The sequence below is a fragment of the Myripristis murdjan genome, chromosome 23 (assembly GCF_902150065.1).
Source record: "Myripristis murdjan chromosome 23, fMyrMur1.1, whole genome shotgun sequence".
Lineage (NCBI taxonomy): Eukaryota > Metazoa > Chordata > Actinopteri > Holocentriformes > Holocentridae > Myripristis > Myripristis murdjan.
Window position 1 is genome coordinate 1,542,752 of NC_044002.1, and position 27,228 is coordinate 1,569,979.

At 39.9% G+C, this 27,228-nt stretch overlaps 1 protein-coding gene and 1 long non-coding RNA gene across 2 annotated transcripts in view; both read right to left on the bottom strand.

Annotated features, from left to right (window-relative positions):
* Window positions 1–27,228, bottom strand: part of tmem178bb (transmembrane protein 178Bb) — a 131,344-nt gene that overhangs the window by 102,835 nt on the left and 1,281 nt on the right. The gene's annotated exons all lie outside the window — the stretch shown is intronic.
* Window positions 5,475–27,074, bottom strand: LOC115355418 (uncharacterized). Its single transcript, XR_003927877.1, has 3 exons — window positions 26,970–27,074; window positions 12,962–12,965; window positions 5,475–5,486 (listed from the first exon to the last, which is right to left on the bottom strand). It is a non-coding gene; the product is annotated as an uncharacterized LOC115355418 (long non-coding RNA).

Consider the following 27,228-nt stretch of genomic DNA (forward strand, 5'->3'; position numbering starts at 1 on the left):
CAGTGGCCTGGGTTCAATTCTGGCCTGAGCCCTTTGCCGCATGTCATCCCTCTCTCCACCCTATCCGTCCTGGCTCTCTCCTCTGTGCCTATCTATTGAAGCAAAAAGTGACAAAAAAATGAATGTCTGCAAATTTTTAAAATTGGAATGCGTCACTGTTGCCGCTGCAGTAGGGCTGTATCACAGACAGGCAGCAGAGCAACTTCACCTGATTTTAAGGGAGGCATCCCGCCCCTCCCCCCGCCATCACCACCTTGAGCAGCCCCTCTTTGGGTCGTGTCTCTCTTCTCTCATTACCACCCACTCCCTCTTTGTTTCTCTCTTCCATCCCTCCTCTTAATGTGTGTGCATGTGTGTGTGTATTTGTGTGTGTGTGTATGAGTGTGTGAGTGTGTGTGTGATTAGAGTCAGATTTACAGCTGAAGGTCCCCGGTGGAGGTCAGGGTGGAATAGACTACTGACATCATTTTCAGGAGGGCTGTTCCTAAATGAACCTGCAATGATGGCTGTTGATGGATTGTTTCTTTTTTTTTCTTTTTTTTTTTTTTTTGGGTTTGATCATGTACAGGAGGAGAGAGGGGGCACATCTGGCAGAGTAGCCTTGCCTGAAACCTTGTACGGCTGAATTTAGAAATTCCCTTGACAAGAGACGGTTGCTCTTGCCTGAATTTATATGCAGTGTTTCCCGAGAAACCCTTTTTAAATAAGTTCTATTGTGCTTTCCACACTTTCCACAAGCAAACTACCATGTCTGAAATGCCTGTGGTAGGAACCTTTATTGGCTGGGTGATGCTCTTTCTGACACCAGTTTCTGCTAAAGCTGCACTAGAGGATTGATATTTCCATTTAACATTTCTCTGCAATCCAATTGCTTGTGTTCAGCAAGTAGAAAATTAAGGTTCACAGAACTTGAATTGTTCAATTCAACCTAGCTGGATGGGCGGAGCAGTGGCCGTTTTTATGTGCACCATTGTCTCTGCAAAGAGCTGTGGCCGTGGCAGCAGGCTAACCACTGTTGGTGGTAACAATATATCCTCAGTTCTAAAGAGAATAATTAAATATCAGCATTAAATAAAGACTACAGAGGACAGTAGATTGAAGCTGGACATGTTTTCAAACAAAAATCCATTCAGAGAAAAAGTTTTATTGTTGACTGGGCTATGTTGTTGCCTTTTTGTGCTGATGAGCGTCAAATCAAACTTCTCTGTAATTCTATCTTTGGAGCTCTGATGTAACTAGCATTCTGTATTTCTTGTGTTGGAAATCTGATTTATCCTAGCCTCTATTTCCAATAGGTTGTGTCATTTTACACCATTTGATTGTTAGATTTAGTCTTTGCATATTGTTTTTATTTATTTATTTATTTTTGACATTTTCTTTGTTCAAGATTAAGTGTGCTTAATCTTGGTTGTAATGTTAGCATAGAGGACCTCCCTCAGTCTGTGTTAACAGTTATGATGGCTGCTGAAGTAGCAAACTATTACTGGTGATTTGATAACATAATTTGCCAAATCGTTCACAGATGAAAAGCATGTGACCAATAAACAAAATATTCACACTAAAATAATGTATATGTTGATCTCTACTTATTATTTTAGTCATGATCAGGGACATCAATGGCTACTGATTATCATAGCTGACAATGAAATTTGATGAGTAATGACATTAATTAAGGTTCCATTGCATTTAAGTTTAGCAAAGGGAACCAGAATGCACAATAGCAGTGCCATGGCTCTGTTAGACCTGAATAGAGAGGAAACTTCATTCCTCTTATTAGTAACACCTGTGTTTACCCTGCTATTTCAAGTCAAAATGGCTGCTGTGATAAAGGTCTACTGTGAGGTCTACTGATATCCTCACTGCAGTTTTTATTCTCTCCTCTTGGTCCTGTAGATAGATAGATAGAGATAGATAGATACTTTATTCATCCCGAAGGAAGTTCACAAGCTATGCAACTGTGAAAGTAAACGTTTGATCTCGCCATCATCTATGTTATCACAGATTCAATTAGACACTAATGTGAGAATCAATAGGGGAGCGCTGGATGTGGCCAAGCAGCAACCTACATTTTCACCTCACTGCTGCCATACACTGAGTCATCCATCGCTACAGACGGTCGGGGCTAATTGGAGGACATCAAGGCTGGTCCCATGAGCCAGGCACTGAGAGGTCACACTGAACTTAAAGACATGAGTGACAGCCTGGCAAGAGGACTTGCCACTGCTACACACACAGCAACATGGTCCCAGTCATTTCTAGCTGGGAGCACTGTGCTTTTAACACTAATGACAGCATGCTGGGAACATAGTGACCTGCATGAACAACATCTTGTCCCATCTCTTTCTGCAGAATAAGAAACTGCTTTTTCTGTATTGATGTCTTTATGGCTATAAATTGGAATTATTAAGAGTAATTTGCCTGTTTGCTGTTCCCAACAACTGACAGTTGATGAAAAACAAAAAATATAGCCCTAGTACACAAACGTATATTAAGGTCATCAATTAAGCTGATTTAATATATCTGATTCCATGCAAGCCAAATTTTGATTATTGCCATCCTCTGTGTAATTGCCTTGATCCTTTTTTCCTTATTTTCTTTGCTTGGATCACCTTGATGATTAGGATTCTACTTCAAAAAAAAAGTGTGGGCAGCAATCTCCCCTTCCTTTATCTTGCCCTACACACCTGACTGCATAGCTCCCAGCCACAGCCAACTTCAGCGATAAAAAAGATTAAAAATGGCAGAGCAGTCGAGCCAAGTCTGCCGACTTTCCTCACCACCTTGATGATATACCTAGCTCAGTTTCTTAATCTATTTTGACAATAAAGAGCCAGTATAAGGACTTGAGTTAACTGCAGGAGCGAGGGAAAGAGAGTAAGATGGGAATAAGCTGGAGTAAAACAAAATAGATCAATTTTCAGCCCATTTTATCTAATGTCCTGGCTATTTTCAAAGGCTTGGGTACATTTCTCTCGTTCTTTGAGAAGTAAGTCAAAGAGATGCAGGGGTGTAACCGCAGATTTTGGTTGAAAATATTCAAAAACTTTGCTGCAGTTTCAGATTATCAGTCTGTTTTTATCAACCTGTTTATTTTGTATAAAGTATTTTGTACTACTTTACACAGCACAAACCAAACGGCATGGCTGATTATCTTGCAGCTTTGTGACATGGGAATAATTTTACTTTAAACTGCTCAGGAAGATGTTGAGAAACTCACAGAATCCACAGTTAATTAGTGAACAAGTATTTTCTAAAATCAGCATTAGAATATTGTGTCTTCCATGTTTGACACTAAAAAAATGTGGATTGAGTGGCTAACAAAATAGCTGCCGTTTGTAAACCATAGAAATTATGATTCACTGTGTAAAACAAACGTTTCCTGGGGAATATTTTCAGCAGAAAGACTGTTTCATTCTACCCAATTTCAAGTCATCAAAACACAACAGTGCTGCTGTTTTTAGGAAAACTAATGTGGACGACTTTATTACAATGATGGAATACTGGAGTGAGGTCTCTGAAAGTTATTTTCATATCGAAGTGGAATGAATGGATTCAATCAGGATGATGCAAAAAATGAAAATAGGCTCCATGTCAAAAATAGCTGCTTCAATCACAGTTGTGCCAGAAGTGCCTGAAAGTGTATGCGTATAGTAAGTATGTGAACCAAAATCTCTAATTGATTTTCATGATTCTCATCTCCTCCTGTGTCTATATTTTGCTTTTCTCCTACACACCTGCATATAACACTGCCACCAGTGAGGTGACATCACCCTGTCTGAGAACTTACACTGAACAATTCATAGAAGCAGAGCAGGGAAAGCTCCACCAACAACAGAAGTCAGGTTTCAGATGAGACTTAGTGTAAATGAAGCAAATGGATACCTCTTTGTAAATGCTGTTGCATGCAGTTCAAAGAAAGAAAAAAAAAACGCAAAAAGACATCACTCTACCATGCTATCAAAGACACAACAGGAAAGTCTAAAGTGTTATAAGAGGGAAGAAAGATGGATGTGTACAAAGGAATTCAAAAGGGCTCTTTGAGAAGCAGCACTAGGTTAAATAGGGCATTTGCCCTCCGGTGTATGATGACATGCAGTGTACCGACAGATCCAAATCACAGCACCTTCAAACACAAACCCAGGAGCACAGGAACGAGGAGGAGGAGTGGGGCAGGGCAGGAAATTGCCATGTGTGACAATCATTGTTGATCTGCTTGCTGTGTGCACTTGCAAGGATTCTTTCTGGAGGATGTACATAGACAAAGAATGCTCTGGGCTTGTGTGCTGTCATAAATAACAAGAAGGATAAATTATAACCTCAATTATGCAGACAAAGACCAAACAAAAATGTATCATGTTGACAAAATATCAGTAAAGTGCACGGTAACCCTTAAGGTTGGGGAAAAAATTGATACAGCATAGTATCGCGATATTTTGTGTGGCAGATGAAAAGTAGTTGTTTTTACTAATTCTGGCATATTTACATGGGTATATCTCTCGCACTATTGTTCATAAATATGCATTGTCCCTATTAAATAAACCAATAAAATAAAAAATAAATCGATACACGGACACCAAGTACTGATATTGTATTGCCAAGAACTGATGCAACATTTATGACATAGGTGGTCAGTATGTCCCAGTTTGTTGCAATAAAAGTGACTGAAGTGACATGAACAGAATGAAAACTTTAGATAGAACAGAGGCTAACAAAGTTTTCCTTTGCTCCACTATATTGCAATACATGTTATTGCAATACTCAGCATATTGTAAGATGTTTATAATCGCAACATATGATAATGTGACTTAAGTGTCGTGATAATATTGTGTCGTGGGGCCTCTGGTGAGCCCTACCCCTAAAAACACTACGGCTTTGTAATCTCACACGTTTTATTTTCCTGACTTTGTGATTATTTTTTTAAAAAAGAAAAAAAAAAAATACTTTGTACGATATTAATCCTACTTCCAAGTTTTAGGGTCACAAAAATGTAAACACTCAAATAACCATAATGATTTGTACTTGTTTGGTAAAGAATTTGAAAATTCTGACTATGGTTTCAATGCTTTTTCATCTTTCCTTTTCGTATACTTTCAGCCAATGCCTTATTTTGGGTGTGCATATTGCTTTTTTCAGACTTCTCAGTCTATATCATCATGTAAACAGCCAAACTATTGCTTTACTCGCATTGTTGGCACTCTTATGCACATTTAAAAGCATCTGAATAACTGAATGCATTAAGATCCCTCAACAAAAACAAACTAAAAGTAGGGCTTGGGTTTTTCAGCGCCCTCGTGGTCTGTGAAGACACTGCAGGTGATCCCTGGCCATGTATCCAATAATGGAGTTTGGATGCTGGAAGGTGTTTTGTGTATTGATTTATTTTTATGCATTTTCATTTATTCCGTTTTGTTTGTGAATAATCAAATTCATTCAAATGTAAAATTTAGAAAAGTCAAGGTGACTTCTCTGGGTGATGATTACAAATACTGCCAATCACCTTGGCAGCGTCTAGCTAATGATGGAATATGTCATTAACCTCCTGTGTGCTCTTGGCCCACCTGCAAAAATATTAGCTTGCTGATCAGCATCTAAAAATAGTTACCTGATCAGGCCAATGAAAATGCATTTTTATAAGTTTCGTTAAAAAGTAGATGTAAGCAAAGGTGATTTATTGTCTGAGGGGTGAACTTAAAATTGGAGGGGACGACCGCTATGCTGTCGGTGTGCTGTATAAGAAAACGCCAGTATGTCATGGTGTGCTGTTGTTGTGCTTTTAAAGGGGATGAGAGCGGCTGATTTGATTGGCCTTTGTTGAAGTCGGAACAAACTCTAACAATGTATTCCTCCTATAACAGAGGTGTTGTTTTCCTTCCAACCCCTTTTCCCAGCTAATGCCAAGATAGCCCAAAATGTGAATAAACTGACCACACCCCAAACATGATAACGCCTTTATTACCACTAACAGCTATCACTGTCTGAAGAAACACCACAGTCTTTAGCAAAAAGCCAAAAAAAAAAAAAAAAAAAAAAAATCACGCAGACTCATGTATCTTAAATGTATTTTAAATGTCTGTTGAGGAAGTCCTGGTGAAGGGGGCAGATTTCCAGAGCCCAAACACCTATCTCAGACTGTCAGCAGCGAAGGCTCATCCAATTATTCAGAGAGAAATGGATGTCATTCAAATGTCAAAGCCATTTCAGTGACCTGCTGAGTCTCAGCCACATGTCAGGGTCACTAATTAAAACCATCTCAGAGGCTGCATGAATCAAGCCCTGCACTTTATGCTTTAATGTTTCTGCCCTATGTGGGTAGATGACAGTATGTGTGTGTATTCTGCCTGTGGTTCACAGTATGCTCTATTGGGCCTTTATTACTGTATGTCCAAGCCTGTGTGTTGCCATGTGTGACTACACTTGTTTAATACAGGTTAAGTTGTGCCAGAATACCAACTGAACGTCCTGGGCACCATGGACTTCCCCATATATTTCAGTGGCATGCAAAAGTTTGGGCACCCCTGGTCAAAATTTCTGTTACTGTTAATAGTTAAGTGAGTAGAAGATGAACTGATCTCCAAAAGGCATGAAGTTAAAGATGAAACATTCTTTTCAACATTTTAAGAAAGATTAGTATATTATTTTTGTTTTACACAATTTTGAAAAAAAATTGAAAAAGGCAAGGAGCACAATGCAAAACTCCAAGAGATTTGAGCTGTCTGATAACTTTGACCAAGGTCTCAGACCTTAATTAGCTTGTTAGGGCTATGGCTTGATCATAGTCATCATTAGGAAAGGCCAGGTGATGCAAATTTCAAAGCTCCTGACTCCTCAACCTTGTCTCAACAATCAGCCGCCATGGGCTCCTCTAAGCAGCTGCCTAGCACTTTGAAAATTAAAATAATTGATGCCCACCAAGCAGGAGAAGGCTACAAGTAGCAAAGCATTCTCAGGTAGCTGTTTTCTTGGTTCATGATGTAATTAAGAAATGGCAGTTAACTGGAACGGTGGAGGTCAAATTTAGGCCTGGGAGACCTAGAAAACTTTCTGAGAGAACTGGAAAGGCAAATCAAAACACACATTTGACTGCACAAGACCTTCAGGAAGATTTCACAGGCTCTGGAGTGGTGCTGCACTGTTCTCCTGGGCAGCAACACCTGCACAAATATGACCTTCATGGAAGAGTCAGCATAAGAAAACCTTTCCTGTGTCCTCACCATAAAATTCAGCGCCAGATGTTTACAAAGGAACATTTAAACAAGCCTGATGCATTTTGGAAACAAGTCCTGTGTACCGATTAAGTTAAAATAGAACTTTCTGGCTGCAATGATCAAAGGTATGGTTGGAGAAAAAAAGGGTACAGAATTTCATGAAAAGAAGCCCTCTCCAGCTGTTAAGCACAAGGGTGGATGGACCATGCTTTGAGCTGGTGTTGCAGCCGGTGGTACAAGACCATTTCATTGGTAGAGGGAAGAATGAATTCAATTCAATACCAGCAAATTCTGGAAGCAAACATCACACTGTCTGTACAAAAGCTGAAGATAAAATGATGATGGCTTCTACAACTGGATAATTATTCTGAACACACCTCAAAATCCACAAAGGACTACCTCAAGAGGTGCAAGCTGAAGGTTTTGCCATGGCCCTCACAGACCTCTGACCTAAACATCATTGAAAATCTGGATAGACTGCAAAAGAGCTTTGCATGCAAAATGGCCCAAGAATCTCACAGAACTAGAAGGCTTTTGCATGGAAGAATGGGTGGAAATCCCCAAAACAAGAACTGATAGAATCTTAGCTGGCTACAAATAGCGTTTACAAGCTGTGATACTTGCCAAAGGCAGTGTTACAAAGTTTGGGCACCCTGCATTTTACTGAACATGCACTTTGTAACTTTAGCTTCCAGCCCTTTTCCTTTTATGTTATTTTGAAACTGTAAAAGGTAGAAATTAAAAGGTAATCTTGCTGGAAATATTAAAGAAATGTGTCATCTGTAACTTTATGCCTTTTGGGAAGCAGGTCATGTTTTACTTGACTAGCGAAGCACAGTAAAATAAATTTTGACCAGGTGTGCCCAAACTTTTGCATGCCACTCTAAGTGATGACAGATCAAGACGTCCTGGGAACTGGGAGATATCCTGGGTTGCTCTGGAAGGTCAATCCAACTGGGGAGCTCAGGTATGATTTCTGAACCTCTGAGTTTGCCAAGAAGCAGCATATGATGTAATGAGGGGTAATGCTTTGAGCAATGATGCTAAAAATTACCTTCCGGATCTTCTCTCCTTCTGAATACCATTCATTTTGCTCACTATTCTTTGATTTCCATTTTCAGAGGCAGAAATCAGCTAAGTTGCGTTTTCTTGCCACCGGCCACATTTGCTGTTTTTTTTTTTTTTTTTTTCAAATCCAGTTCTGGAAAGCTCAGTTTAAAGTAGGCACTTTCCAACTCCAAGGATGTCTAGAACACAAGATATTAAAAATGTCTAGAATTATCCAAAGTGAGAACACTATTAACAAAATGAAGACAGCTGATCTAGAATCAATCCATAAAGACAGGTAGTGTGACACAGTGTCAATAATGGCTCAACTTATATGTCTTATATCAGAGATAGATTTCTACTGAGTCAAAAAATGTTAGAATTTTAGTGTTGAAACACCAGTCTCAGAATAATCCTGCTCCCAGCAACAACAGCCAATCCTTCCTGCCCATAATTGGTAACCCAAATCAAGCTATGGTGGACACTATGCTCCTTAGGGTTTAACCAAGTATCAGCTATGAACATCAAATCTACAGGAGGAAACAGAATCATTGATAGCAAAAGTCATGTAGAGATCTCTGACAGTCTGTAACTATCATAGGCTAAGCTAAAGTACCATAGCTTTGTTAGGCTAAGACCAGTTTTTTGGGGGGAGGGGAAACGAGCGGGCATAGTAGTGCATATGTGTGCACAGGACGTGAAGGGCACTGAAGTAGTGGCGCCATATTTTCATTTACAGACAATGGCCTGCATATGAAATAGTTAGCAGATGGGGCAGCTAGGACTAAGAATAGGACCATAAGACACATTTAGATTTACATTTGAGGAGGACTGGAAATAAAAATCCCAGAGAGCAGACATATGGTCAGCTTGCCAGTTGGAGGAGCTGACCAGTGTTGTTGTTCCTGTTGAGTCCAGATGCGTGGGCCGGGTAATTAGTCAGCAGCATGGGGCAGTGTGGACGGTGTAGAAGATGTTGGCCGATAACACATATGTGCTTTGGGTAAAGGGGTGGATGCCATTGGTATTAGAGGTCACACTCACAAAACAGATTAAAATTAAATATACGAAACAAGGTCTATGATGTTAAGATTGACTGAAGCCATGAATGAGCATTTAACTGCCTGCAAAAATGGCCACATCCACAGGTAAAATAGGGACCAAGATGAAAATGCACTTGCTGCAATTCTTGAATGAGTTAAAAAATGCCAAAATCATGTTTTCAAATTTTCACAAGCATTTAAACACAAGAAATCTAATGTCAATTCAGCATCACTGATCTGACATTTAAATATCTAATTTTAATAACTGTAAATACAGTTTTCTTGTAATTTTTTTTCTTGTAATATATGTATTGCTAATTTTAAGGGATTTTTTTTTGTCTTTATTTATTCTGGTGAGGATTTTGCTAATCTTCTGGTACATTTGCTCATATATTTTTGGCTGTTTACAAGTTTTAAGGTAATTTTTTGGTTCCTTTTGCCTTTTAATTCACACTGAGCTCAAAAGAATAACATGCATGATGTGAGATGAATAGAGAGCAAGATGATATAGGTGTGGGTCAGCTTGCACATATAATTGATTGGAGTTCACAAGAAACCAGAGGGCAGGGTTAATACTTTATATGAGGGTTGTTGTTATCACAGCACTATAAATGTTTGAGAGCCAAATTCTTAAAGCTTCATCAGCTGAATAACAGATGCAGCACTTCTTTATAGCTGGCTTCCATGAAACTTTGTCATATGTGGTAAATACATAATTTTCTACAACCTACGTACAATTAATACTGTAATGATTATAACAACATTAAAAGTGATACAAACTAACAAAAGTAAAAGACAAATAAAACCAACAGGAACCGCAAAGCAACATATAAAATGCCAGCCTATGCAAGTGTTTTTTTTTTTTTTTTTAAGTTTTATAAAATGTTGTATGGACTCGGCTGACCTGACTGTGAGTGGGAGGTGACTCCATAGTGTTGGAGTTAAAACAGTAACAGCACAGTCTTCCTTTGTTTTGAGCCTGGGCCATAGGACATTTAAAAGCAATTGCTCAGAACATCTGAGTAATCTTGGTGCAGAGTATTGGCTTAGAAGATCAGAAATATAAGACTCCTTAAGATATGGACTAATACTCTTTGAAACTTGATCTGGGCCAATGACCAAGACTTCTGATTTGTCTACGTTCAGCTATAAAATGTTTGACAGCTGTACGGAAGTATCTGGATTGTTTGACTCATTAGATTTAAAAGATACATAAAGCTGGGAATATTCTCTGCATAACAGTGGTAGGCAACAATCTTAAATTGACTAATAATATGATTAAATATGACCAAGAAGAAGCATATACAAGCTGAACTAAAAGGGACCAAGGACTGATCCTTGTGGGATCTCACACAACATACAAGCCCATGATAAGCCAAGATCATCAATAGCCACAATGAAAGACCTCCCTGTAAGGACTACCACCTGAGGGCACTTCCATTTATGCTGAGCCAGTACTTTAGTCTATCCAGCAATGGTTGTTCAGCAGAATCAAAGGCAGCAGACAAGTCAAACAATACCAAAATGGAGCAACGACTAGACTCTGCATTCATATGTGTATAATTAGTGACTTTCAGAAAAGCAGGTTCAGTGCTATGCAGTGAAAACCAGACTGAGAAGGGTTGAGAATGTCACTAACTTCCACTATCCTCTAACAGATTCTCCAGTAATCATTTAGCAACAGCCTTTTCAACAAGTTTGGAGACAAAAGGTAAGTTGGATCAAGGCCAGGTTTCTTTAAAAGGGGCTGAATACAGGCTTGTTTGAAGTAGTCTGGAAACAAACCGGAGGACAGAGACTTGTTTACAATAGTGAGAAGGCAAGGGGCAATGACTTCTAATACGTCTTTGAAAAACCTGGGGGATAGAATGTCAAGACCACAGGAAAATAAATGCATGTGTGCCACAATGGCAAGCAGATTATTTTGGGAAATGGGGTAAATTCACTCATCAGTGTGGGGGAGGCATCTGGAGAAGATATTCATGAGGTAGGGGGCGTTCTAGAGGCTTTGATACCCTCAACCTTCTCAACAAAAGTAAGCTGACAACTTACTGCAATTGTCAAAAGAGGAGGGTGAAACAGTTGAAGGAGTAGGATTTATGAGTTGATCAATGGTGCAAAAAAGAACTCTGGAGTTATACTTTTTTACAGCCATGCGGTTTGTAAAAAAAAAAAGATTAGTAAATCATAAGCAGACATAAGCAGGGAGTTGGACTTAAAGGTTAGTTTTCTTCCACCTTCTTTCTGCTCCTGTACATTCTCTTTTTAGTTGGTGAGTAGCACCACTCACCCAAGATGATGGATATGACTGGCATCTTTACCGTGCCCTAATGGGAGCAATGTGATCTAAAACTGATGAACATAAAACATTAAACTGATCATCCAGGTCATTTACATCATGAAACTGAGTTTAGCTGCTACACTGAGCATATTAACGTTTCATCTGCCGCAATTCTTTCCATATGCAAATCATTTCCAATGGCATCATACAACAAGAGAGCATGTGCTATGTTCAAAAAGTTAGAAACTCTGATTTCCTGATTCCTGATTTACTAGAAAAAATTCAATGGAGTTGCCCTGCAAATTTCAGGTGGGATGTACCTTTATTCTTTGTTTTTTCTGAGCTGGACTGCCAGGTAAGACTGAGGTTGTAATGACGACACACCAGCTGCCTATTTCACACCTCTGACTTCGAATGTAATAGAAAAGATACAGCAGATCAGATATACATGTATCAGACTGACTATTTTTACACGGAGGAAAGATTATGTGCCAAACACAATTGGGTGCCAGCTGTCTAACATGTTTATACTTGGTGATCTGAATGATCTCATTTTTGATAATTGCAGTGAGGTCTGAGTGTCTGTGCACCTACCACTATTTACTACTATTAGCCTACTAGGTACATGACTGCCTCCAGGGCATTGGTGGACTAATGATTATTCCACACAGAGTACACACATGTACAGATGCTGTTGCCAAAACTGTACAGTCCCAAGGCCAGTAGGCCTAATTACAGTATGGCCAGTAACCTATACAAATGAGAAACTGCAATGCAGAAAAAAAAGTATAAGATAGCTCTGTAATATTCTTTTTTTTTTTTTTTATTAATTTATGGTTGAGCCGTGCCAGCTCTGAGTTCAATCTGAAGGTTTATACAATTTCAGTCGGATCTGACAGCAATTGTCATTCAGAAAATCCAACATATAGGAGTATAGCACCCGGACTGGCTTTGGTCAGCTTATTCTAAAACCACATGCATGTAATACGCTTAAAACTATGTTGGCCATTGTTTTAATGGCTAACATTAAAAGAAAGGTTCACCCACTTTGAAAATTTTGATATCATTTCATGTCCTCAATGGCAGGAGGCTAATAGCTAGTATCAGGCACTCAGCAACAATGAGAGGAAGATAGCGCCACTACAGTCCTACAGAACAGCCAGTGAGTTAACATCAATTTTTTCTAAATGGGTGAACTATCCCTTTCACTAGCAAACCAAGAAAACCATATTCTTAATAAATTAGGCCAACTCATTGACTGGAGAACCATAGAGCTGAGATCATATTCAAATGAACTGTTTATTGAATAATAAACAGATCATTAATTAGGAAACTAGTCATTAATTAACAGATGGATCATTAGGTCTATCTGCCATCTCCACAACTACACTCCGTTTTTCACATTATCAATCTGACATTTTGGATCCGGCATCCTCACTGTGCAGCCCCCCTCCCCTCTCTTTGCATGACAAAATGCAAACCAAACACATCCAGAAAGAGGCAAAAGGTGCGGCTGGAAACAGAGGCGTCGTCATGGGAATGCAATCTCTCTTTCCATGCCTGTCGTCATCCAGAGCAGGAAGCTTTGTTGTCTAACCTCCTGACATTCAGAGAAACACTCGTCCTGATTCCCCTCTCGCCTCGCCCCGGCTCAGCTCCGACTCAATCCTCCCAAATAACATCTGTCAAACAGTCGTCCCACGTTGCCATGACAACACAATCGTGGGGGGGGGGGATGAGCTTGGTGTTTTTTCACCGTTACCCCGCAGATGATGACGGCATGCTGCTGCTCTCGCCGCTTCTAATTTAAATCGCTGGTTGCAAATTGACAATCTCTCATTTCCAACCAGCAAGGGACAATATTATGGAGCAAAGAGAGAGCACAAAGCTAACTACTGCCTTTCACTTATCACCCGGTCTTGATTGTCTACTTGCACAATAATAGTCCCTTTATTTGACATAATTCTTGTATTGTCCACCAGTCTTGAGCGGTAAAAAGCCCTTTCTTCTAGGGGAGGCAGCTGTGGCCATAGAGCTCCCTTCATCCCCTCTTGCTCCATACAAGTAGCTAGTCATTGGACTGAATAAGGATCTGATTGATGCTACCTCTTCCTACAGGCCCACAGCAGTCTCACTTTTCTTGATGAGCCGTTGATTAAACGGCCAAAGGAAGCAGAGGCTGGAGGAGTGCTAGCAGGAAAGGGCTGCCTTCTGAGGAATGGAAATGACTGGCCACATGAAATCAAAGACTGTTTTCATCCCAGAGGGTTGAAAAGATCTTACCTGTGTATCACTTTCTGTCTATAATATATCACAGGGCATGTTCACACCCTACAGCTTTGAATGGTTTACTTCACTTTTGAGAGCAATTACTTCTTCAGAATTACTTATTTTAGTTTGATTTCTTTGGCCAGTGGAGAATAATGCTGTTTGAGCTCTGGCAGCACAAAATAACTGCACTGAGATGCCTTAAAATGTCTCAGGCCTCTTTTTAAGAGTGCTGTGCTGTGTTTCATTGGGAGTGAGAGCATGGAATGACTGAATAACCCAGAGCTTTATGAGTGTAAGGAGATGGATGTGGACAGCTGATAGCCAGCAACTTCCTCCTGCTTTTAAAACATAGCAAAATGAAGTTAGGGCAAGCAGTCTGGACTGGTGCTCATATTCAGCTATTTTTTCCGAGAACAGAAGGTAATGAGAAGGTAAATTACAGCAAGGAGATGATGTTATCTAAATACTATATGCTTAAAGCAAAAGTGTTGGTTGTATAGTTCCCTGGGTGTGATATGAGTCCACATGGTGGTGAAATCTCCTCATTAGTTGCTCTGTGCTCCCCTGGGCTGCTAATCTACAATACTGTACCTCTATCTCTCCATTCTCTTCCATAGTGTGGCAAAACAGGTCAGAAAATAGCACTTTTACCATATAAACCAACACAAACAAAGGGGTAAATGCCAATATAAAATACACCAAGTCCTGGAACCCATGACTCTTTCCCTGTTATTTATCCTATTTGAATTGGAAAGCAGCTCTGATCGGTAGCGTTTACAGGAAACTTCCACAAGCACAAGATGGGTATGGAAATTTCTAAGTTATTTGGACATATTAGAATTCTATAGTCATTGCATATTCAGAGGTCATCTGATGTTTTTGGAGTTTAACTCTATATGTCTAAATCTTTTTCCATGGTGGTGTGTGTTCTTTCGCCAAACTATCTTCATCAATCATCTTCTTTCTCCTTTTTGTGTGTTTGTATGCAGCCTGTACTGACTGCAGGTGAGGTGAGTTTAGAGGGCAGAAGACCACAAAAAAAACAAACAAACAAAAAAAAAAAACACTCTTGTTGAACTTTTTGGAACCTATAGTATGTGTTACTATCAATATCTATCACCACTGTTATGTTTTTGTTCTCCTTTTTTGGAAACTGCTATATATATTTCAGATCACACAGACTGGTTCTTCATATTGTTGTTGGCTGGTATCATTGGTTAGTCATATCACTGTCATCTTAGGCCTTTATATATCGTATCGTATATATTGCCTGTTTTTCAGCTGCCATGTTTTCTACAGTTCATAAATAATAATAAATTTCAATATCGACCAAGCACAGTGGTCTCTTCTGCCCAAAGGCAATATTTCATCAAATCAGCTGGCATAACTGATTTTTTTTTCATAAGGGATCATGCAAATTTCTACCAATAACATTTATAAACGCAGTATATCTGTAACATGTGAAAGTTCTGAGACTTAGCAAATATATCCATATATAATATATATTTCATTTATAATATATATTTCACACACATTCTGCTTTTTATCACTGTCATTTCCAGAGAAACTGCTACCTCCTCTCTGAGAATATGATCTTAATAAAAAGTGGCTCATCCTGGACCTTCACTGAACCTTTACTTCTTGTGAAGGGCTCAAATATTTGCTCATATGGTTGGTTAAATAAGGTCTCTGACAAAAGATGAGTAAACTTGACACAGGCATGGCAGCCTGTGTAATTACAGATGGAAAGACCCAGGTATGGTTCATTCTTCTTCTGACATCAACGAGGTCGTGCTCCACTCTGTTTCTTAGTCTGAGATATGTGGCTGCAGAAGCATGATGCATTCACTGAAACAACAACAACAACAACAACAACAACTATAAATCTGCCCTAAAAAAAAAAATCAGTCTTTTTATTCTGAATTAATGAGATAATTATCTCATAATTCTGAGAAAACACTTAAAGAAAAAAACAAATGTTGTGCTCTTTTGCAAAATAAGACAGTTATCTCACAATTCTGAGATAATTATCTCATCAATTCTGAAAATCAGTACAGAATTTTTTCATTATGGTTCCATATGCGCCTTCTGCTCCGACTGTTTCATGTCCACAGTGCCTGTAACTGCCAATCAGAGCAGAGCATCCGTCTTTGTGGAGAAGTCACGCTTCCATGCCGTTCCCAGGGAGAAAATGGAGTGCGTGGAGGCATTGCAGGCTGAAGGGGAGATACATGTTTTTGTACATGTTTGTGTGATTGCGTGTGCAGTGCATGCTGCATGTCACGATCTGCGGCTTACTTGTTTTTTTTTTCCTGACAAATGTATTGATGTGATGCTCCTCATATGCTTATTCTTCTCATTGTTCTTATCGCAGCATGCACTGAGCCACACTGGACACTGGACACTGTTCTGTTTATTGTAATATTGTGATATGCTTTAAGTTAAGTCATTTCCCGGTTCTGTACGGGCTTCAGAAGCATCCCGTGTCTTTCACAAGCATTTAAACAAAAAACAACAACAAAAAAAGATGGGGCGAGGGATGAGGCGTAGTCCCCTGCGTCTGCTACACCAGAAAATGGATTATTACTGCAATATGTATGATTGTCTGAATTCAAGCAATCAAAGGCCCCTAAATATGAGTTTTAAACTGCTCATTTTTATTTTTTAACGTGATGAAATTGATAAAAGCTTCCTGCTGACTGTCTGTGAACAGAAACCCTGGGAGCAAACTCACAAGGGCAAAGCATTAAACCCACCTCCGTCTTCTGTGTGTGTCTCCACGCATGTCATTCAGCAAAAGGCCGTACAGATACAAAAATAGCCCTATCTGTCATTTATGTTGAATGTGTCATGTACTTTATGCTCCTCTTGCACTTGAGTCCAGCGTGACAAAACCGATGTCGGTGTCATGGGTGTGAATGGAAATGTGCATGTATATATGCTAACCGCCGCCTCCGCTGAGGCTTTCCATGCTGTGCATAAAGCTGTCCACCTCCGCTCGCCTCTGCACCGCCCCACCCTCGCCCCCCCTCCATCTTTCCAGGGCCAGCCAGAGGAGGCTACGCTACAGCATGAGGTCATGAAACATTGATGCCCACTGTGTGGCTGTGGGAAAACAAACCACATCGTGCCTCTTCCTCTTCATCTCTCTCGCTCGCTCTTTCTCTCTCCGTCTCTCTCTGCCTCTCTTCCGCCTGTGGTTATAGTAGTCAGGCTGACTTCATGATGAGTCAGTCTCCCAGCCAAAGCTGTTCTCTGGCTCTGGCCTTTTGGAACAGCCGCTGAGGAAAATCAAACATAAATTTGACCACTGCATTTTTACGTCGCTGTTGCGCTATGCCTGATTTAAGATTATCCCAAAGATGCAATTTATCACCTTTAGAACATTTTGTACTGTCCAACAGCACAAAATGTCTAATATAGATCTTGAGGGGTGGGGTTCTGACAGGTGACAGGCTCAACACCGATGACTCCACCATAAAGGATAGTGCTATCAAGTCATTCTTACCAACTATCTCCACAAACAAAGCAATTGACACAGCAGTGCTAATTTATTATTTTACTAATTTGCATGGTGGTACATCACCTCTTCACCAGACTTCAGTTTTTGTTGAATCTCTGCTCTTATAAGACAGTTGACTCCTCCCCAGTATCACAGCGTGACCTATATTTATGTCCATTACAGGCCACCATAAGCTGTGCCAGAGATGGGTTGATGCTGGTACGATTCCTTGGTTGTCAACAGAGGGCAGAAAAAGCCATTGATCTTCTTGTCCTTTAATTTTAAACACAAGCATTTAAATACAATAAATCATGTAAAAATGTAAACATGTAAATACATAGTTTGGATGTTGGATTTTTTTTTCTAGTTTCCAGTTAATTTTTCTTTTTTCTTTTCTTTTTTTTTTTTTTTTTAATTTCAGGCTAATTTTCTGGCCATTTTTGGGGCTAGTTTGGTGTCTTTGGTTTCTTGTAAATTGTTTCGCTTTTTTTTTTTTTTTTTTACGTAAATGTACCCTGCATGGATTGTTATTACACCGTTTAAGATAGGGCTAGGTCATCTTCTGTTGTTATGCCTCATTATTTTGTGGAAAAAAAAAATGAACAGCTATTTACATACATTGCACGAGTCAGACATAATTAACACATTTTAATTAAATCATAAATTTCATTCTCCAAGCAAGAACATCACAGGTTGCTTTGCTGCGGTGTAACAGAATAGGAATTGTGCACAATAACATAGCTTGTGTTCACTCTGGTGTGCTGTGCCGACAGTTCAATCAATAACAAACCGTCCATGGAGTAGTTATGGCTGCATTAGCATAATTTCAACTGTGCATGATGGGAAAATGACGCTGCCGCTGCGTATTGATCAGAGAGGCTGATATATCTCCACAGTGCCTGATCTTCTGGATTTAAGAACAGGCTGTAGAAGCGCAGCCATCGAGGCAGTCTGAGCTCCCATAATCAATGTGGCCCTGTCTAATGTGGGAGAGCAATAATACACACGAGTGCCTGTCTAAGCAAAAACTTTCAGAGGAAAATAAAAACATTTTTCATGTCCAATACAAATGACATTTTGGCAGAAAACTGGTGGCATGGCAAAGTAGCGGTGCAATCGTTATGGAATGGACTCCCTCCAAGTTGAGAACAAAAAACTGAACCCAGCTCCTGTTTGGCCAAAAGTCAATGCTTATGATTCAGAATGCCCTCTGACTTCTCTTGAGTATTTACTGTACTGGACTCCATTTTTCTCAGTTTTGTTCATATTGTGGAACAGCTGTAGCAGCAGCTATCAGACAGTCAAGTCTGCCAGGATGTGCTGCAGACGACAGGGGCTCTAATGAGCCAGGAGTGCTGCCATGGGAGGCAGATATACATGAATAATTTAGCTGTTTCCAAGAACAGAGAAGCCCTGTGTCTACTACTGTGTCCTAGGGCTGGGCCGATCATTTTAGAATTGGCTGATCAATGATCATAGTCTGTCATCAGCAAAAAAGAAAATAGTCATTGTCATAATCGCTATAATTACACATTTAATACATTTTAAGTACGGATATTTTTTTAATCATTGGCAATGCATTTATCCCCCTTATGAAAGGAAAAATCCCGTCTGTGAGGCAGGCAGCGCAGCCGCTTTGACTGACACGAAACCCAACATCAAAATCTGAACTATCGGTGACCTCTGATTCTCCCGCTGAGCGGCGCTGACAAGATGGAGCTAACCAAATGTTAACATCACCAATATGGGCCCATTTTAGATTTATACTAAATACAAACAGAGAATTGAGCACAACAGCACGAAGAAATCACATCAGGAGCCAGCACCCAACAGCCTACGCTCAACAAGACAGTGACAGATGGAAAAGTTTGACAGAAGGAATTACAAAATACCTGGTGACGGGACCGCTTTGCAGGGTGGCAAGTGGAGAGGAACTAATTGAAGAAGGTTAAATGTCTGTAACTCCAGATAACTGTAAACTCCCCCTGCAGCTCCATCCATATCTGATGATTATGTTGACAGATGTGACCATGTTGACTGGAGATGAAGATATCATGATTGACACAACCCTACATTGTCCACAATATACAATAAACCACCTCACAGATTGGCACGAGAAGTGAAAAGTGTATTCCATGCAGACCTTGCCGAGGATTAGGCCTGTATCAAGGAGAAATAGATGTCATTGAGTTGCACATGAGCCCAAATGGGTGCCGAGTGTGGAGAAGTTCAGTGCAGATGTCATTATTTGAATGGGTTTGCTAACCCTATGTACATGCCTCATTTAACAGGTTAGTGCCCCAGCCAGGTGTCAGAATTATTTTGTCTATTGCTAACTAGTTCATATTTATGACGGTGCATTAGGGCCATTGTAGGTGGAAAAATTTACAGAGGTAGGGAAGGGGGGGTACTATTCTGAAACAAAAAAAAAAAAAAAAAAAAAAAAAAATCACAAATTTATGAGAAAACACTTGAAAGTTTTGAGATTATAAAGTAATATGTTTGTGAGATAAAAAGTCAGAAATTATGAGATTAAAGTTATAAATTTATGAGGGAAAAAAAATCACAAATTAGCAAGAGAAATTTTTTTTTTGTTTTTTTGTTTTTTGTTTTTTCCCTACAGTGGCCCTAACTCGCTGTCCTACATATGTGATCCATCAGATTGTACATCTGTGGCTCCAGGTTCAGCATGGTTTCATCAATGTTAGCCCACGACAACTCAGACTGTGGGTCCCCTCTACACTGATGATGGTGACCAGTAACAAGAACAACTAATTCTGAACATTGGACCAGAACCACCAGTCTGCATCATGTCATATGTGTTTTGCTATATAGTTGAATCTCTGTAGCAGAACAACAGCAGAGCTATAGCCTAGTGGTTTATAGTGAGATTTTCTAAGCCTTTATCCCCACTGACTTTAATATAAGTGAATCAAAGTCTGGCACCAGTGCAACCATGACATACTGTTCCTTCCTTCTTTATAAGCTCCTTGCTCTACATTATAGCATTTCTTTCCACTTCATTTACACAGGGTAGATTCTTCTGAGCGCACATGCTGTTTTCAGCAATGCCTCGCTTCACACACACACACACACACACACACACACACACACACACACACACACACACACACACACACACACACAGTTACACACATTCTCACCTTGGAGCTGCCCAGTGCCACCATAGTCTTGACACTGGTGCTAACTGGGAAGCTCCACGGGAGCAGTTTAGTCAACGGTAAAATGCTTATGAAAGGTGTCTGATGTCGATTCAACAACACTGATCTGACGTGTAAATACTTCCATTATAACTATAGTTTTCTTGTAAGTTGCTTTTTGCTGTTTTCTTTAATGTTCCAGTAAATTTCTAATTGCCTTTTTCCCATATTTGGAAAGAAATCAAATAAATTTACTTGGCTCTCTCACTTGAGCTGTGGGTACTGAGGGACTGGAGAACACCATTCATTCACTGCCTCCCACCCAGATTTTTCCTGTCAGTCTAAAGGATTGAACTGCCAACCTTATGGTTAGTAGCTTCTCTAACCTTAGGCTGTGGCTGCCCCAGCTTGTAGTAAACACTGACATAATGAGTACAGATTTAGATACAGTTACAACTTCAAGAGAGGCCTCAAGGAACCAGCATTTCGATAGAGTCTTGGTTAGAGTTTTCTCTTTTTTTAAACAGAGAGGATGCTGGGTAACTGATGAGGGAATCCGCTGTGAAACAGGTTTTCTTGAGCTGTGCAAGCTCTATATTCTTCAAAATGAATAAATGATGTCACTAGAATACAATCACGGCGTCTTAGGGAAAGGAGACAGAAGAAACAATGTTGCCACTGCGTCACTTTGAAAGTTGTGAATTTGCAGGTTCTGTGTGATGGCAGGGGTGAAGCAGGGGATTGTTAAAGAGGTAGTTCACCCATTTTGAAAACCTTTTTATTATGTCACTGTTTAGAACTGTGACTCGTGCACTTCCTGTATCACTACGCCCCACAGCAGCAGCAGCCAGCTCACAGACACAAGTAGATTTTCTTCAGTGAAGTAGCTGTTCATTAGGCTAGCTACACTGTGGCTAACTTCTTGGCAAGCTTCTTTTCTTTCACATGTTTCGCAGACCTTCCAGGCTCCTCCCAGCCACAGCTGTAACTGAGGACTATACAAGAAAATAGTTCTATCCTTTTAGTTTGTGTGTTTGTTTTTGAAAATGCTCGACTTTTTTCGTGGCATTTTGGGCTGTAAAAATTCTGTAACACATCATCAACCTCAAACTTTGTTTATTTAACAATTTGAGCAGATTAAAGTGGTTATTTTTAAGAATGTTTTTTTAAGAATGGGGGAAGAGCACCTCAATGGCAGGAGGCTAAAGGCTGCATTTGGACCATATCCAGCACCACTACTGTCCTACATAACCGCTGGTGGGTAATAATATTTCACTTACCCCCGTTTCAAAATGGGTGAACTATCCCTTTAAAGAAAAACTGTGATGCTATAATAATTGTGGTGGTATAAAAAACAAACAAACAAACAAACAAAAAAAAAAAACAATAGAATTATTTGCAATTAAATAAGTGTTCATTAGGATATAGAGAATTAGCTGACAATGGGAGAAAGTCATTTTTCATGTAAGAGGGACTGGTTCAAACCCCGAGGCGAATCATCTGGCTCTGGCTCCAGCTAACTTCCCCAAATAATCATCTACCAGCCGCATCAAACTGCAAATGAAATGAGGCGGCCTGGCACGCCCACCACTGCTTTCCAAGTGTCTATTCGATTAGCAGACTCACTGGGGGTCTCATTGGCAGGGGACTTGTGAGGCACCTTTAGCCTCCCTCAGTGTCTAATTTAGCCCTCCCCGGTGGAGATACGGGCTGCCTGGGGAGCGTGGTAATCCAATCGGAGGACTCTTCCTGCTTTGTCTGACTGGCCCGTGCTGTAAATGTCTTGATCAAGACCTGAAAGGCCTTTTCCTCAGAGAGTGACGACAGATGGCCTCAGACGAGGCGGCCTCACCCCCCCACACTCCTCTATATGTAATCCTCCGTGCTCCAACATCCCCTTCCCTGCTGCCATCCACGCTCTCCTCTCTGTTTCCACACCAATCCCTCCTTGGCTTTCCCCTCTGCCTGTTTCCCTTTCTTCTTATCCTCTGTCCCAAACCACTTTGTAGCACGGTGTTTCCTGTGTCTCTCTATCGCCGTTTTATCTTACGCTTCCTCTCATTCTCTCTCTCTCTCTATATCTCTCTCCAGGAGGCTTTCTTCGCAACAGACAGAATGAGCTGCTCCTACAGAGGGAGAGCAGATACCATGCCCAGTCACGTCAGCAGAAACCAAGCAAACATATGCCAACTGTCCAGATATCCCTCCTCGAAAACACCCACCCAGGGACGGATCTGGAGAAATATTCATGGGGGGGTGAAAGAGTGGCATGGAGATTCTATGGAGTGGCAGATAGAAAGACAGGTCAATAGATAGTGAGAAATAAAGAAATCATCACTTTTATTAATAATCAAATGCCACAAACCATTTGAATCGACTGACTAACTTGACACAGTTGTGATTATTATAAATTCCTCATAACTGAAGAGTGCTTCTTTTAGTATCGCTCTGAAAAATGAGAGGAACAAGACTTGCCACCATGTCATTTTATACCACATTCACTAGCACCCGGACGGCGGATTTTCAGTCTTGTACATTTCCAACCAGCAGCAACATTAAAAACATTTTTTTCTGTTAGATTGCCCAAACTTTGGTGGCAGCTGGGGTGGCAAGGCTTATTTGTCGGGTGCCACCATGGTAGATCCACCCCTGCATCCACCCCATAGCCACAAACACACACACACAGATCGCACACAACCTCATAACTGGCAAACTCACACAAAAGATGGGTAAAGGACCATTCTGTGTTGACCGGTTGTTCTCGCTGCTTCTCTTTCTCACTCTCCGGCTTCCATAAATCTACATAATGATGCAGCTTGTGGTTGTGGGAGAAGCCTTGGAGAATGCAGATGAATGGATGCTGCTGATCTGGTCAAACATTAACAGCTGGAGCATCATTATACAGTACACATGCCAGACAAACAGATAGGGACGCGAGATTATTGTTCCAGATTTGCTTCGAATTTCAAAGTCAAATAAGAATATGATAAATAACCAACAGGGGGAAAGGAACTGAATCACTGTTTGTTCCATAGATCATAATTCATTCCTGCCTAAGAACGACAATTCTAAGGGTTATTTATATTACAAAACAGGATTAGTTTATTCAAATGTAAATGAAATTACTCATCAGGGCCTGGCTGCACTTTTACGCTCTGCAAGAGATTCTCAATATGCAATTAATGACAGGAGAGTATATTTCCATGAACGTATTCCATGGTTTTAGAAGCTTCATCCATCACAGCAGTAAACAAGAGAATGCGGACTTAATATGAAACAGGCACGCCTGGCCACTCACTGCCTCAGCTTCTAGATGTAGATATAATCATACAGACAAAGCACAGCATCTGTTTCAGTGGGATGTGTGTGTGTGTGTGTGTGTGTGTGTTTGTGTGTGTGTGTGTGTGTGTGTGTGTGTTTTCTGTACCCTTTGGCTTCTCAAGATCCCTGAAAATTCAAAATAATTTCAAGAATGACGTCAAGTAAAGATGCTACATAGAACATAGAGTTCATTCTACAGCCGGGGAAAACCAGGCTTGGTGGTCTCACTGCACTCTCACTCCCTAGAGGGCGCTGTTCAAAATTTTGGCGCCAAAATTTGGTATGTTTAAAGTTGTGTCTTTTGTCAAGTTTTGTTAAATACTGACTCACCGTTGCCAAAAAAACAACATTGGAGCTGGGATTTACCGATGTGATCATTTCACCAAATTTTTATTAATTTTTATTATTATTTTGTTTGGATTTTTTGTTTTCAGTCTCAGTTTATTTTAGTTGGTTTTTAAAGCAGGTATGCTAGTTTGCTTTTTTTTTTTTTTTTTTTTGAAAATGCTTAGTTTAGTTTTTATCAGTTCCAGTGTTAGTTTTGGTCTTTTATGTAACATAGGGTATTTGTCAGGGGTGAGATTCGAAAAGGTCAGAAAAAGTTTTTCGTTGAGAACTCAACAAAACATCAGGCCATTTTAAAAATGTGTTCACTTTGTACAGATGAATAGCCAAATAAATGCACAGAGATGATGTTTTTAATTTTCGTTTATTTCAGTTTGTTTTGTAAAGTTTTTGCAAAACTTCATTTTTCCAGTTAATGGAAATGCTTTTTCACATCTTGTTTTTGTTATTTCGTTGGTTTTCATGAAGGATAATAACCTTGGTAAATGTATGCCATAGCTGTGAGTCTGACAGTGACGGTGGCTAAATGAATCTCTGGGGCTAGGGTTGGGGTTAATTATTCTTCATGTTGGTTTCTGCTGATAGCTGTTTATTGATTTATTTATTTATTTATCAGTGCCATTTTGACTTTCAGCCATGATTTTTTAAAATGTGTTTGTTATTTTGTAATGTTTGATCTATACAGGTGTTATGTTGTATGTGTTATGCTGTTACATTTTATTTCTAAAATTACATTTTCTCATTAGAATAACATCGGGATGATCAACCACATGGTATATGACAACCATCCCTGCAATAGTGATGACTGTTATATTAGATGGTCCATATCTTTTGACCAGAAAAAGCTGATGGAGAGTAAGGATAGCTCCTTTCCTACCTGACAGTTTACAGGCATCCATTATGTCTTGAGACGCAATCGATGAAAGACAGTTTTTGAGGAATTATAATGAAATCCACAACAAAGTTGTTATTCTAAGTTAGATCAATATCCAATCATTTCTGTATTTTTCATCAGTATTGGAACAATTAGGACAGCATAAATAAAATCAAAGATAACCATGTGTAGATAATGCCATGTTCATGTCAAAGTGAATTTACTGTAAATGTGGGCTACTAATGAAAAAAAAAAAAAAAAATTCACTTCACCATAGTTAAAAATAGGACATAATTTTTTGTAGACTTTGGTGTCTCCCACTTAGAGGCATAAACTGAGAAAGTGGATCAACACAGGCCGGAAAACACTTGGGAATTCAATGATATAAGCAGTCTGGCGAATTAAAAATAGAAGTTATATTCAAACCAATGCAATCATGAGAAATATCATGCTGCGTTTCATTCATGGTCAAGCTGAAATCCTATAGATGAAAAAGTGATTTTGGATGTGGGTGTCCCAATGAACTGTTTGTGCATGCTTCCAAGTTGTAGCAATGAGATGTCATTCTGATTTTCTGCCTCTTCTCAAATGATGTGAACACGGCATAAGTGATGGTTTAATCATAAAAGAGAATATAACGAGGCTGTATCTTTTCAGTATCTTATTTTTACACAGCGTGATTCCGGTTGGCTTGCGATGTTAAAAAGCAGTGCCATTTCTATTCTTTTCCTCAGGTTTATAAAGGTCTAGCTCTGCCTGGCTGTAAGTCTGCATGGTTTAGGATGATACCACTGAAACTAGAGCTCATAGAACATAGAACAAAGAACATATTCAAATGAATTTTTACAGGCTTTCTTTAATGCAGTTGATTTATTTTGTGTTGTTCTTTGTGTTTTCATGTATGGCATTTAATTTTAGGGTGAGATGGCATGCTTTCTCCACTCTGACTGTCTGTCAGCCAAACATCTCAACAACCTCTGAACACACCAACACAAGTCATGGAATAGTTTTTTCGATTTTGACAGTGATCCAAATTTATTATCATCATTCAATGACTTTTTAGCCACTATGAAGCAAACCAAAACAGAGACTGGCTTCCAGATCTTAAGGGTGTATTGGCTGGGTCCAGAAATCAATTTCCCCTGCAGCTGAAGTGACGGGAAGTGGAAGGAGAATCGTTCAGCTCTTGCAGTTGCCTCTAGTTCTCATTCCTCATGCTTTCTCTTGCTTGTGCTAAAGTGCTATGGAAATAGTTTATTATTACATTCATTTTTCGATCATTCCTATATTTATTACAACTTTTATTTATAGATTATTCCTACACACATCTTTATGTGCTGTAAGGTGTTGTGGTTGGCTGGTGTATCATGCTGAATATGACCTAAATGTTGTCAGTGGATCAAAATTTTTCTGTGTGTACATTAAGATAAATAAGGTGTTAAGCTCCAAGGGCTGGCTATCCATATCGACCCATCCATGTTAAATTATTGTCAGATGCATTGTTACTGTGAACCTCAGTACACTTTTGCATCATGATGGAACTGAGGCCTTGGAATAGATCAGCCTCCACTATGGGGGCATTCATCTGATCACTGAGCACACTGACTGTGGTCTGCCCATTACTGCAGATGGTGGGCCATCAAGGCCATTGAGGCGTCCTCAAAGGAGGGCACAGCTGCAGCACACAGAGAGAGAAAGAGAGAGAGTCTCTTCCAGCTTGGACTCCGACCAGTAGCCTCGCTTTCTGTTTAACACACAACTGGCCTGTGTGACCGTATCACCTGTATGGGTATGTATAGATTTGGGGAAAAACATGTGAGCATGACCTCTTGCAGGGTATACGATTAGCATTGGTCACAAACACCTCTTCCACTTTAACCTCTTGAACTCTGTCATGCCCACCGGTGGGTTAGTCATACCTGCGTGAGCTTTGTTCAATCCCACAAAACTTAATTTTAAATGTGACTGGAGATCCCAAAGTTTCCAAAGATACCAAATATGTCCTGCTGAATTACAGGGAAATGGGTATAATGTAGATCATTTCTATTTGATGTCACGCTGCAGCCATAAAACAACAGCATCTTGGCTTTGAATATTTCACTCCATCAGTGTGATGGAGCTTCAACGAAGCTGCAACCAGCAGAGACACAATATGGATGTGACACTGTCTTACAATAT